General features: G+C 40.7%; 1 pseudogene; it reads left to right on the top strand.

The window, feature by feature from the left end:
• LOC101604383 overlaps window positions 1-6,890 on the top strand; it is a 12,287-nt pseudogene extending 5,397 nt beyond the window's left edge.
• The last annotated feature ends 1,738 nt before the right edge of the window (window positions 6,891-8,628 follow it).

The raw sequence follows: 8,628 nt of genomic DNA, 5'->3' as shown, positions 1-8,628 counted from the left end.
CCCTTTCCCAAGGAACAGCCAGGGTCCTCTCATGAACTGAGCAACAGATGCTGTTTACTTCAAGTGACACAATCCCTTCCAATCCCTCATGCATAATAGGCAACTGAGCCTTTCATCTGTGAGGTCTCAGGACCCAAGGGAGATAGGCAGACAGATGGATGTCCTGTCTCATTCTCTGGAGGTCTGTTATTATCTTTCTAATTTTTTCACTGAGTCCATGAGCTTGAGCTAGAGCATAGTGGTAGAATGTTGGAATCAGTCTCAGGAAAAACCAGAAATTTGTCTGCTATAAACCAGCATTCTGAACTTTTCTTGCCTCTTCTAGAGTCTACCAGAATCTCTATCAGGAGTTTCATGTGAATCCTATTCTCACCCATTACCTTCTGGAAATGGGCAAGGTTCTCAGATCAATACTATTTTTGTTTTTTATTGTGAAGATATAGCAGACCTTGGAGCTTGCCTCTGTTGAACAAACCAAGTGTGGGTAGTACTCTGTCAGGACAGTTGGGGTTTCTCCTCCTCAGGGAACTTACAGTCTTGGAGAAAAGTACACACTTACACCGGATTTATCAGAGATAAATGCAATGCAACTGAAACCTAAAGCAAGAGTGGGTGTTTTTGGTTATCTAGAATAAGTTTGTAACAGAGGTTGGCCTCAGTCCTCCTGCATCTGACGACATCTTTGATAATGCCATTTAATACTTGTGGGAAAAAAATAACAACTTCCATTCCATCCTAGGAATTCCTCAAGTCCGCTCTCCCTCTGCTATGGTATGATACTAAAAATTTTCACTTCCACTCCCCTGCTTGCCTCTCCATTATTTAATATTAAAAGTACGGATGCTAGGTATTTCTCTCTGGCTGCTTCTAAGGAAGGAACAAGGGCCACAAAATGTCAGTGAATTTGGCACCTGAGCGCTTGAAGAAAGTCTGTCAGAGTATCCATAACTTCTTTTACTGTCCCTTCCCTTTGGATTTTAGAACTCATGATGTAGCCCAGGCTGGCCTTAAACTCATAGCAAGCATTCTGCCTCAGCCTCCCCAGTGTTGGGATCACAGGACTAAATCACTATGCCTGGCTACTTTTTCCCAATTAATCATATAAACAGAACACCAACTTTTAACAAAGCTGAAATAACCTTATTAATGGGGGAAGGTAAGAGTTCCCCCAGCCTCTTTCTGTGAGAACAGCTCTTTGTAGAATCTCAGGACATGAAATTGAGAGTCTAAAGATTGCCGACCTGGTATCTGATTTTTATAGAAGCCACTGTGTCATTGATGTGTGTATGATCTCTTGAAAATATCTTATATTTCTAGGCCTGTAGATCTACCTGTGAAATGTGGATGGATACACTCACCCCCAATCAACAAAGCTCTTGTCAAGGACCTGATCAGGTGCTGAATACCAAAGCATTCTGCAAATGGGTGCATATGATTGGGAGTATGGTGATGCTGAAGCCCATCTACCACTCAGTAGTCGTGTCAGCTTATTGCTGTAGTATAGTTTTTCCCCACCTATAGTGGGAGAGCTGTAACATGCCATGGTACCTACCTTCTTGGCAACTGAGAGGTTTACATGTGTATGACATGTATTGACTTGTCTAGGTCAGAGGAAGTGTTCAATATTATCTCCATCTTCTTCATCACTATCATTACCTTGATTCAATTGTTATCAATTTTGAGAAAATTCACCTTGTTTTGCAATTTATCCTTGTATATAAATCTGGAATAATGTGGCCACAGCATATGATAAAAACCTGAGACTACAAGGTGGACATGAAACCCATGAAGGAAGGCTCACTGAGAGATGAAGAGAGCTTCTGGTGATATTCTTTGGGAACCTATAACCATCCACATGAAGAAATATTATTTTCTAGGCATTTTAATTAATGAGACCTCATCCAAATGTTTTTGTTATAACCCATACACAGCACCCCCACCCCTACACACATACACAAAGAAAGGGGAACCTTCTGAGAGAAAAGCAGCTTTTGGACTAGAAGCTTAACAGTCAGTTTACAAGGAATTTTGGACAACCTGCCACAAGTGCCATACTTTATCTTTCATGTCTCATAGGCTGAATTCTTCAAACTGCCTTTCCATTGCTTGGTATCACAAGGAATATCACATTTAGCTATTTGTTTTCCTCCCAAACTCAGAATGCACAACCAATTTCAGGGAAATGTGCTTCAGTGAGGGAAACGGTCCAATTACTGATCTAATGAGACAATTTCACTCTTATCTGCCCCATAAGGCACGTGGGGACCTAGTGTCTCCCCAGCCTTGCTCAGATTGTGACAGAGGGATAGAGAGAGAGAGCTGTCTTCAACAGTTCAAACGTACTTACTGTATGGACTGGAAAATGAAATGACTGATACCATGTAATTAAGCCTTAATTATTTATCATTTTTGGTTAATTACTGCCACTTGCAAGCTAACAGGTTATAAAACTCTTGGGCTGTGTTTTATAAATGTTAGGTGATCATTAGCAAGGAAATGTCATCTTCCAGTGATAATGAGATATCTGTAAAATCCATGACTGGGAGCAAACTAGGACTTGAGGCCACATAGGAGACAGTTACATGAGTTGTGACTAATTATATGTTTTTGCAATCAGTGTCGCCATGTTTGTAAAGAGGGCTTCAGTAAAAAGCTGCCATGCCTCCGTGGGATCCCCCATTCTTCTCTGGTACACAGGAGAAGTAAATAGAGAATAATGACTCCTGGCTCCAAATACTCACCTCTCCTCAGGAGCACAGTGTCTAAATATCTGCTATTAGAAAAAGTTATTCCTTGGAGCCTAATATTACTCAAACTATGCACTTGTCTCTCAGAAAACAAATATTCCTGAGAGAAGTTAGTTCTTCACAATTAACTGGAGAAATGTGACTTTACAATAGCCCTAGTGAAAAAAGAGCTGGAAGTTTTAGCCAATCATTAATTCAATGCGAGTTAACAGACAGTGGGAAGTGAGCAGTAAGCCATAATAATGTAGATATCAGGATGAGAAGAAAGGCATAAAACCACATGAACGCCTTAGGTTCAGTCTCCAGATAACCTGCTAAAATAAGTATATAAAGACTGGAAAGTCATGGCAAGTGATCTAGAGGCACAAAACGGAACCCATTTCACTGGAAGGTCCTTTGAAAGACCTGAAGTTGTACAGACTTGAAAACAAAGGCTAGCTTTTCAAATCTTCAAATGAATTAGAAACAAGTTTGATATGTGTGTCCAATAGATGAATACCTCTTGGCAAGTTTCAGCTTTTTTTTTTTTTTTCCAAAACTGCCCTTACTTTCACTCAACAGGCTCCTCCGATGTCAGAGTGCTCCCCGTGCCTGCATTCAGTCATTCACAAAGACTCCAGGACAGTGCACTCCTAAATAGGAGAGCAGGCACATTTGGTATTGTTTCTACTCTGCCCCATCCTCCAGTACATGCTCTGAATAGTGATGACTATAGTAAGTCCTTCCCACAATGGTTGTACTGCTCATGTTCCCCAGAGCACTCATCCCAAAGTCCTATGGAGACTATCCATGTTCTGAATAGGCTGCTCAGCAACTATTGTGCCTACCTAGACCCACTGATAGACTTCCAGACCACACTCACCTGGATCAAGGGTCTGGAGGGAACTATCTTTATTGTTTATCAGGAAAGAAAAATAGTTGCAACATAATATCCCCACTAACTCTATGGTCTAAGTAATTTTCTTTTAGTTTCTCCACCTGTAAACAGGGAGCTAAACTGGAAGGTCTTTTAGCACTTTACTTTATACCATGTGATATGGTTTAGGGGTTCTAATGTGGATGTGGCTATGTACCTCAGCCCCCCACAGGGCCTACTTGAGCATCTATTTTCTCACTTAGGAAGTACAGAAAATAATGCCCATCTCTAAGATGCCTCTCCAAGATGCCATAAGGAATAATGACACCATTTGTCATTCCTTTGAGCTAAGAGTTGAATGTTCAATCACCATCAAGAGGTGCTTGTATGCAGGCATTTCAGGAACATAATACAATACCAGAGGCATAGAAAGGCATAAAAAGATTTGTAATTAAGATAAAGAATCAATCAACCTATCATTTTCCATTTTATAAGCTTAGCCCAAGTAAGTAGCAAGGGGCTGTATGCAAGGTCATAGAGTATATATTTGTGGATTTATGTTCCGTGTGAAATAAAACCCTTAATTGCAACAAATGAGCATTGCAATCTATCACCGAGTTAGTCAATATGTACGGATTTTATACTGATTGAAATATGTAATAAGCAGCATGAGACACAGAGTTGGTGTGTTCTGTCTCTTTAAAGATCTTACTATCCAGGGGAGGAGGGTGGACTTGCACAATACCTGCTTGCCTGCCTGCCTTCCTTCGTTCCTAAATTATTTCTCTTCTTTTTTCTCCTCTTTTGTTTTTCTTTGTTTCTGTTGTTTTTGTTTTGCTTTTCTTTTTGCACTATTAGAGTTTAAACCCAGTATACTGCACATCTTTGGCAAGCATACCACCACTGAGCAATATCCCTTGCCCCTTTTATATATATATATTTTTTTACTTTTTCAAAACAATATTTAATTTTTATTATATAATATGTTCTGAGGAACCAAACATGGGTCTTTAGGCTTTGTAGGCAAGTGCCTTAACCACTAAGCCATCTCTCCAGCCCTTTTTTATTATTTTATTTTGAGGAAGTGTCCTACTAAGCTGACCTGGAGCTCATTTTGAAGTCCAAGCAAACCCTGAACTTGCTATATTCAGCCTCAGCCTCACAACTGTTTGTGACTATAGGCCCATGCCACTAGGTTTGGTTCCAAAACAATTCATCCACAGAGACTGCACATCTGACTTTGTAGTCATGCCACGCAGTAGTTTTCTGCTAAGTCTGTTATGAATAAATGAAGAAAAGTTCTCTTGACTCTACGAAAATAAGTTCAAGCACTTAAAGAAGTCGCATGAGTCAAGTTGAAGAAATCAGAACTTCATGGAGAAGGTAGACTTGGGGAGCTTTGGAAGTAAATAAAGATGGAGATGGGGTTTCTAAATGAAATGTAAGTAAAGTCTCCGGTACAAAGGCAGGATAGAGGTGCATATCAGGTGTGAAGAATTCTCTCCAATATACTCTGCCTTTCTTGTCCAGCTAATGTACCTGGACTAGGCTCATTTCTGAGATTACTCTCCTGCGATGGTATATCTCAACTATCTTCTTGATTGGATCTAGAATTGCCTAGGAGATAAACCTCTGGGCATGTCTGTGAGAGAGTTTATAGTTTAAGTAAGTGTGTGTAGAGCTAGCATTAAGTGACACTATTCTATAGGCTGGTATCCTGGACTTAACATAAAGAAAAGGAAGTGAACTGAGAAACAGCATTCTTCACTCTCTGCTATTTGATGGTGAATGCTATGTGACCAGCTGCTTCATGCTCCTGCCACCATACCTGCTCTGCCATGATGGCCAATATTCCCTCAGACTGTGAGCAAAAAGGAATCCTTCCTCCCTTAAACTGCCTTTGTCAGGTATTTGTTGCAGCAAGAGGAAAGTAAATAATGTAGTAGCACTGCAGGTTTATCTTCCTCATTTCAGGTTCAGTCACAGCGTGGCTCTGGTCAGAAGCACCAGTAGACAACTCACTATCAGCTGCACATAGGCCAAGCCCATAGCCAGGGAATCTAAGCCTTGGACATCTAGAAGCAGTGATTCTAAATATACCTACCACTACTTTGCCCACCAAGCCCCCGCTAGGCAGCCTCTCCAACCTTCAACCATGTGTTATCCTCTGTGTTTTCTTGCCTAGGTGATGGTCTCCTCCCCTTATGAAAATCCATCTCCTGATATCTTCAGGTCTATGGTTCACCAAAACCTAAATTTGGTGCCATCTTTTCATAAAGCATTGACCTAAATGCCCACAGATGTCATCTGTGCATGCCTAGTCTATTGCCTGTACCTTATAATGAATAATTTTCATTCTATCTGGTTAGATATCATTCCCTCTTCTACCTGGCTAGGTACATGCATGGCATATATCCCCCACCATTCAAAGGAAAATTCCCTTAGGAACAGAGCTCAATCCAGTCAAGAGCTCAGAGAAGGTTTCACTGTATAGTATAGTAAATTCACTTAAGATTCTGCCAGATTTTGAAAGACCAGATCAGTGACTCCTTGTGTGCCTCCCTGTTGACCAATGCTAATTAAGATGAAGACAAAAACCTTTAACTTTGGCCCACTCATCTCCTTGCTGTGGCCATCAAAATGAAAACACACAGGAGTTGAAAGACTGCTGGTGCAGGCTTCTCATGCTCAAATATACAAGGAGAACCACAGAGATCAATTACGGAGGTTGATAGGACTGCTCTAGATTTTCTTCATATTTGGAATTTTCTTCATATTTCAAAACTCATGTGTGTGTGTGTGTGTGTGTGTGTGTGTATACATATTATATGCTATGCTGATGTGCATACCTATGTGTTCACATGCATGTCAAGCCCAGAGATGGACACTGGATGTTCTCTCCAGTCATTCTCCACCTTCAGGTTTTTGTTGTTGTTGTTTGTTTGTTTGTTTGTTTTGAGGCAGCTCTCACACCAAACTAGAGTTTAGCAATTCAGCTAGACTAGCTAGCCATCAAGCCCTAGGGATCTGCCCTGTCTGAATTCCTAGTGCTGGGATCGCAGTACAGGTACACCATGTCCAGCATTTTATATGTATGCTAGGGATCTAAATCCAGGTCCTAATGTTTGTGCTGTAAGTATTTACCCACTGAAATATCTCCTCAGACTCTGTTTACAGTAATTCTTACATCTGTCATTATATTGTTTTTCTAGGGCTGCCACAACAAAGATCCACAAACTGAGTGGCTTTCACAACAGAAATTTATCACCTCACAGTTTGGGAAGTAAGAAATCTTAAATTGAGGTGGTGGCCTGGTTAGTTCCTTCTGCAGCCTGAGTAAAGATCTGTTTTGGCATCTCTCCTTTGTTTGTTGATGGCTCTTTTCCCTTGTGTCTCTTCCCATCATTTTCTCTCTATGTGTGTCTGTCTCTGTATCCAAATTTCTCCATTATAAGGACACCAGTCACATTAGATCAGGGGCTCACTCAACTCTGATCTCAGCCTTCAAATTCTCAGAGATTTTGTGATCCTGAGTGGCCTAGATTCAACCAGGGGTCTCTGTCTTTATGTTAAATTGCCCTTACTGAGTCATACTGTAATGATCTGTTTTTTGCCAAACAAGATTGCATTCAGAGGTTTAGAGGGCTAGAACTTCAAAATATGAATATTCGAGGGACACAGTTCAACCCATAATGATGTTGTTGGCTCTTTGGGGATATGAATTACATGAGTGTCACCTCAACATCCCTCCGCTTGCTTCCTTAAATTATTCAGAGTTAAACTGTAGCAAAGATGGCTTAGTGTTCACAAGGAATTGTTATGCAAGCATGAGGAACTAAGTTCAATTCCCAGCACCCACACAAAAAATTCAGGCATGGCCATATATGCCTTTAAATCCTGAGTAAGTGGGATGGAGACAGGAATATTGCCAGGGCTCTTGGTCAGGCAGTGTAACTGAACAGTAAGTTTCCATGAGAGACTCTGTCTAAGGGAAATAAGGCAGAAAAGCAATGCAGGAGGACACTGCATATTCTCCTCTGACCTCCATGTATCTGCATGCATACTTGCAAACACTGCCTACAAACACACATTCAAAAAAAAAAAAAACAAAACAATATTCAGAGTTGAGATGCCTATAGCCCATGAATGTTGACAGATAATACAAGCTAATTAGCAGGTAGAAATGAATTAGGAAAACTAACAAAATAATTGCTAGGTGGAAAGATATGAGAATATATGACAGAGTATAGCCTGCCTTCGCTCCCCATCCAACTCATGCTTACCCAGATACAATCTTTTGCTAAAATCTATCAGTACTCAGGGTCAAGTCTGGGCAAGTATAAGGCACATTAGGGGCCCACCATCACTGTTCCTTTTTAAAGCTGTCAACCAGAGGATATTTCATTAGAACCAATAATAAGGAAGATGAGACATGGTCTCCTTTGCTAAGCCTATACTGCTTCAGGAAATGAAACAGAACATCAATTACTTAGGAGAAAAGTCACATTTTATTTTCAGCAAAGAAACATGATTGGGGAGGGGAGGAAGTCAGAGGGATGAATGTGGATGCTTCTCATAGTCTCTCTTGGGAGAAAGAAGGCTGCCCATCAGCTTATTTTAACAAATGCCACCAAGTGCTGACATTATCCCCAGAGGCCTGTGTCTGTTCTCTTGCTGGCATATTAATTGGAAACTGAAATTGTTGTTGGATGAAATTAGAGTATCTACTGCTACTGATTTACCCATGAAAGACAGAACCCCAGGTAACTTAAGGTGATAAATGAGAGAGCATTTGACCCCTTTTTATTCCTTTCAGCACTACCCTCTGGCAAAGCACCTCTAGTGCGTGATCTGTGTCTTCCATGGTATAGTGAAGAATTCTATGGTGATACACTGAAAAACTGACCAACAACCAGAGCACTGTCACTGTCCTGTAGAAATACATTTGCTTGACGGGATGTCCTCTACCACTTACCTTTGCCGCCAATATAGACACATTTTTTTCTTTCTCTTTCTTCTTCCCTC

The sequence above is a fragment of the Jaculus jaculus genome, chromosome 1 (genome assembly GCF_020740685.1).
Source record: "Jaculus jaculus isolate mJacJac1 chromosome 1, mJacJac1.mat.Y.cur, whole genome shotgun sequence".
NCBI classification, from domain to species: Eukaryota; Metazoa; Chordata; class Mammalia; order Rodentia; family Dipodidae; genus Jaculus; species Jaculus jaculus.
Note: the sequence above shows the minus strand (reverse complement) of the source record. Positions and strands in the feature narration are given on the sequence as shown.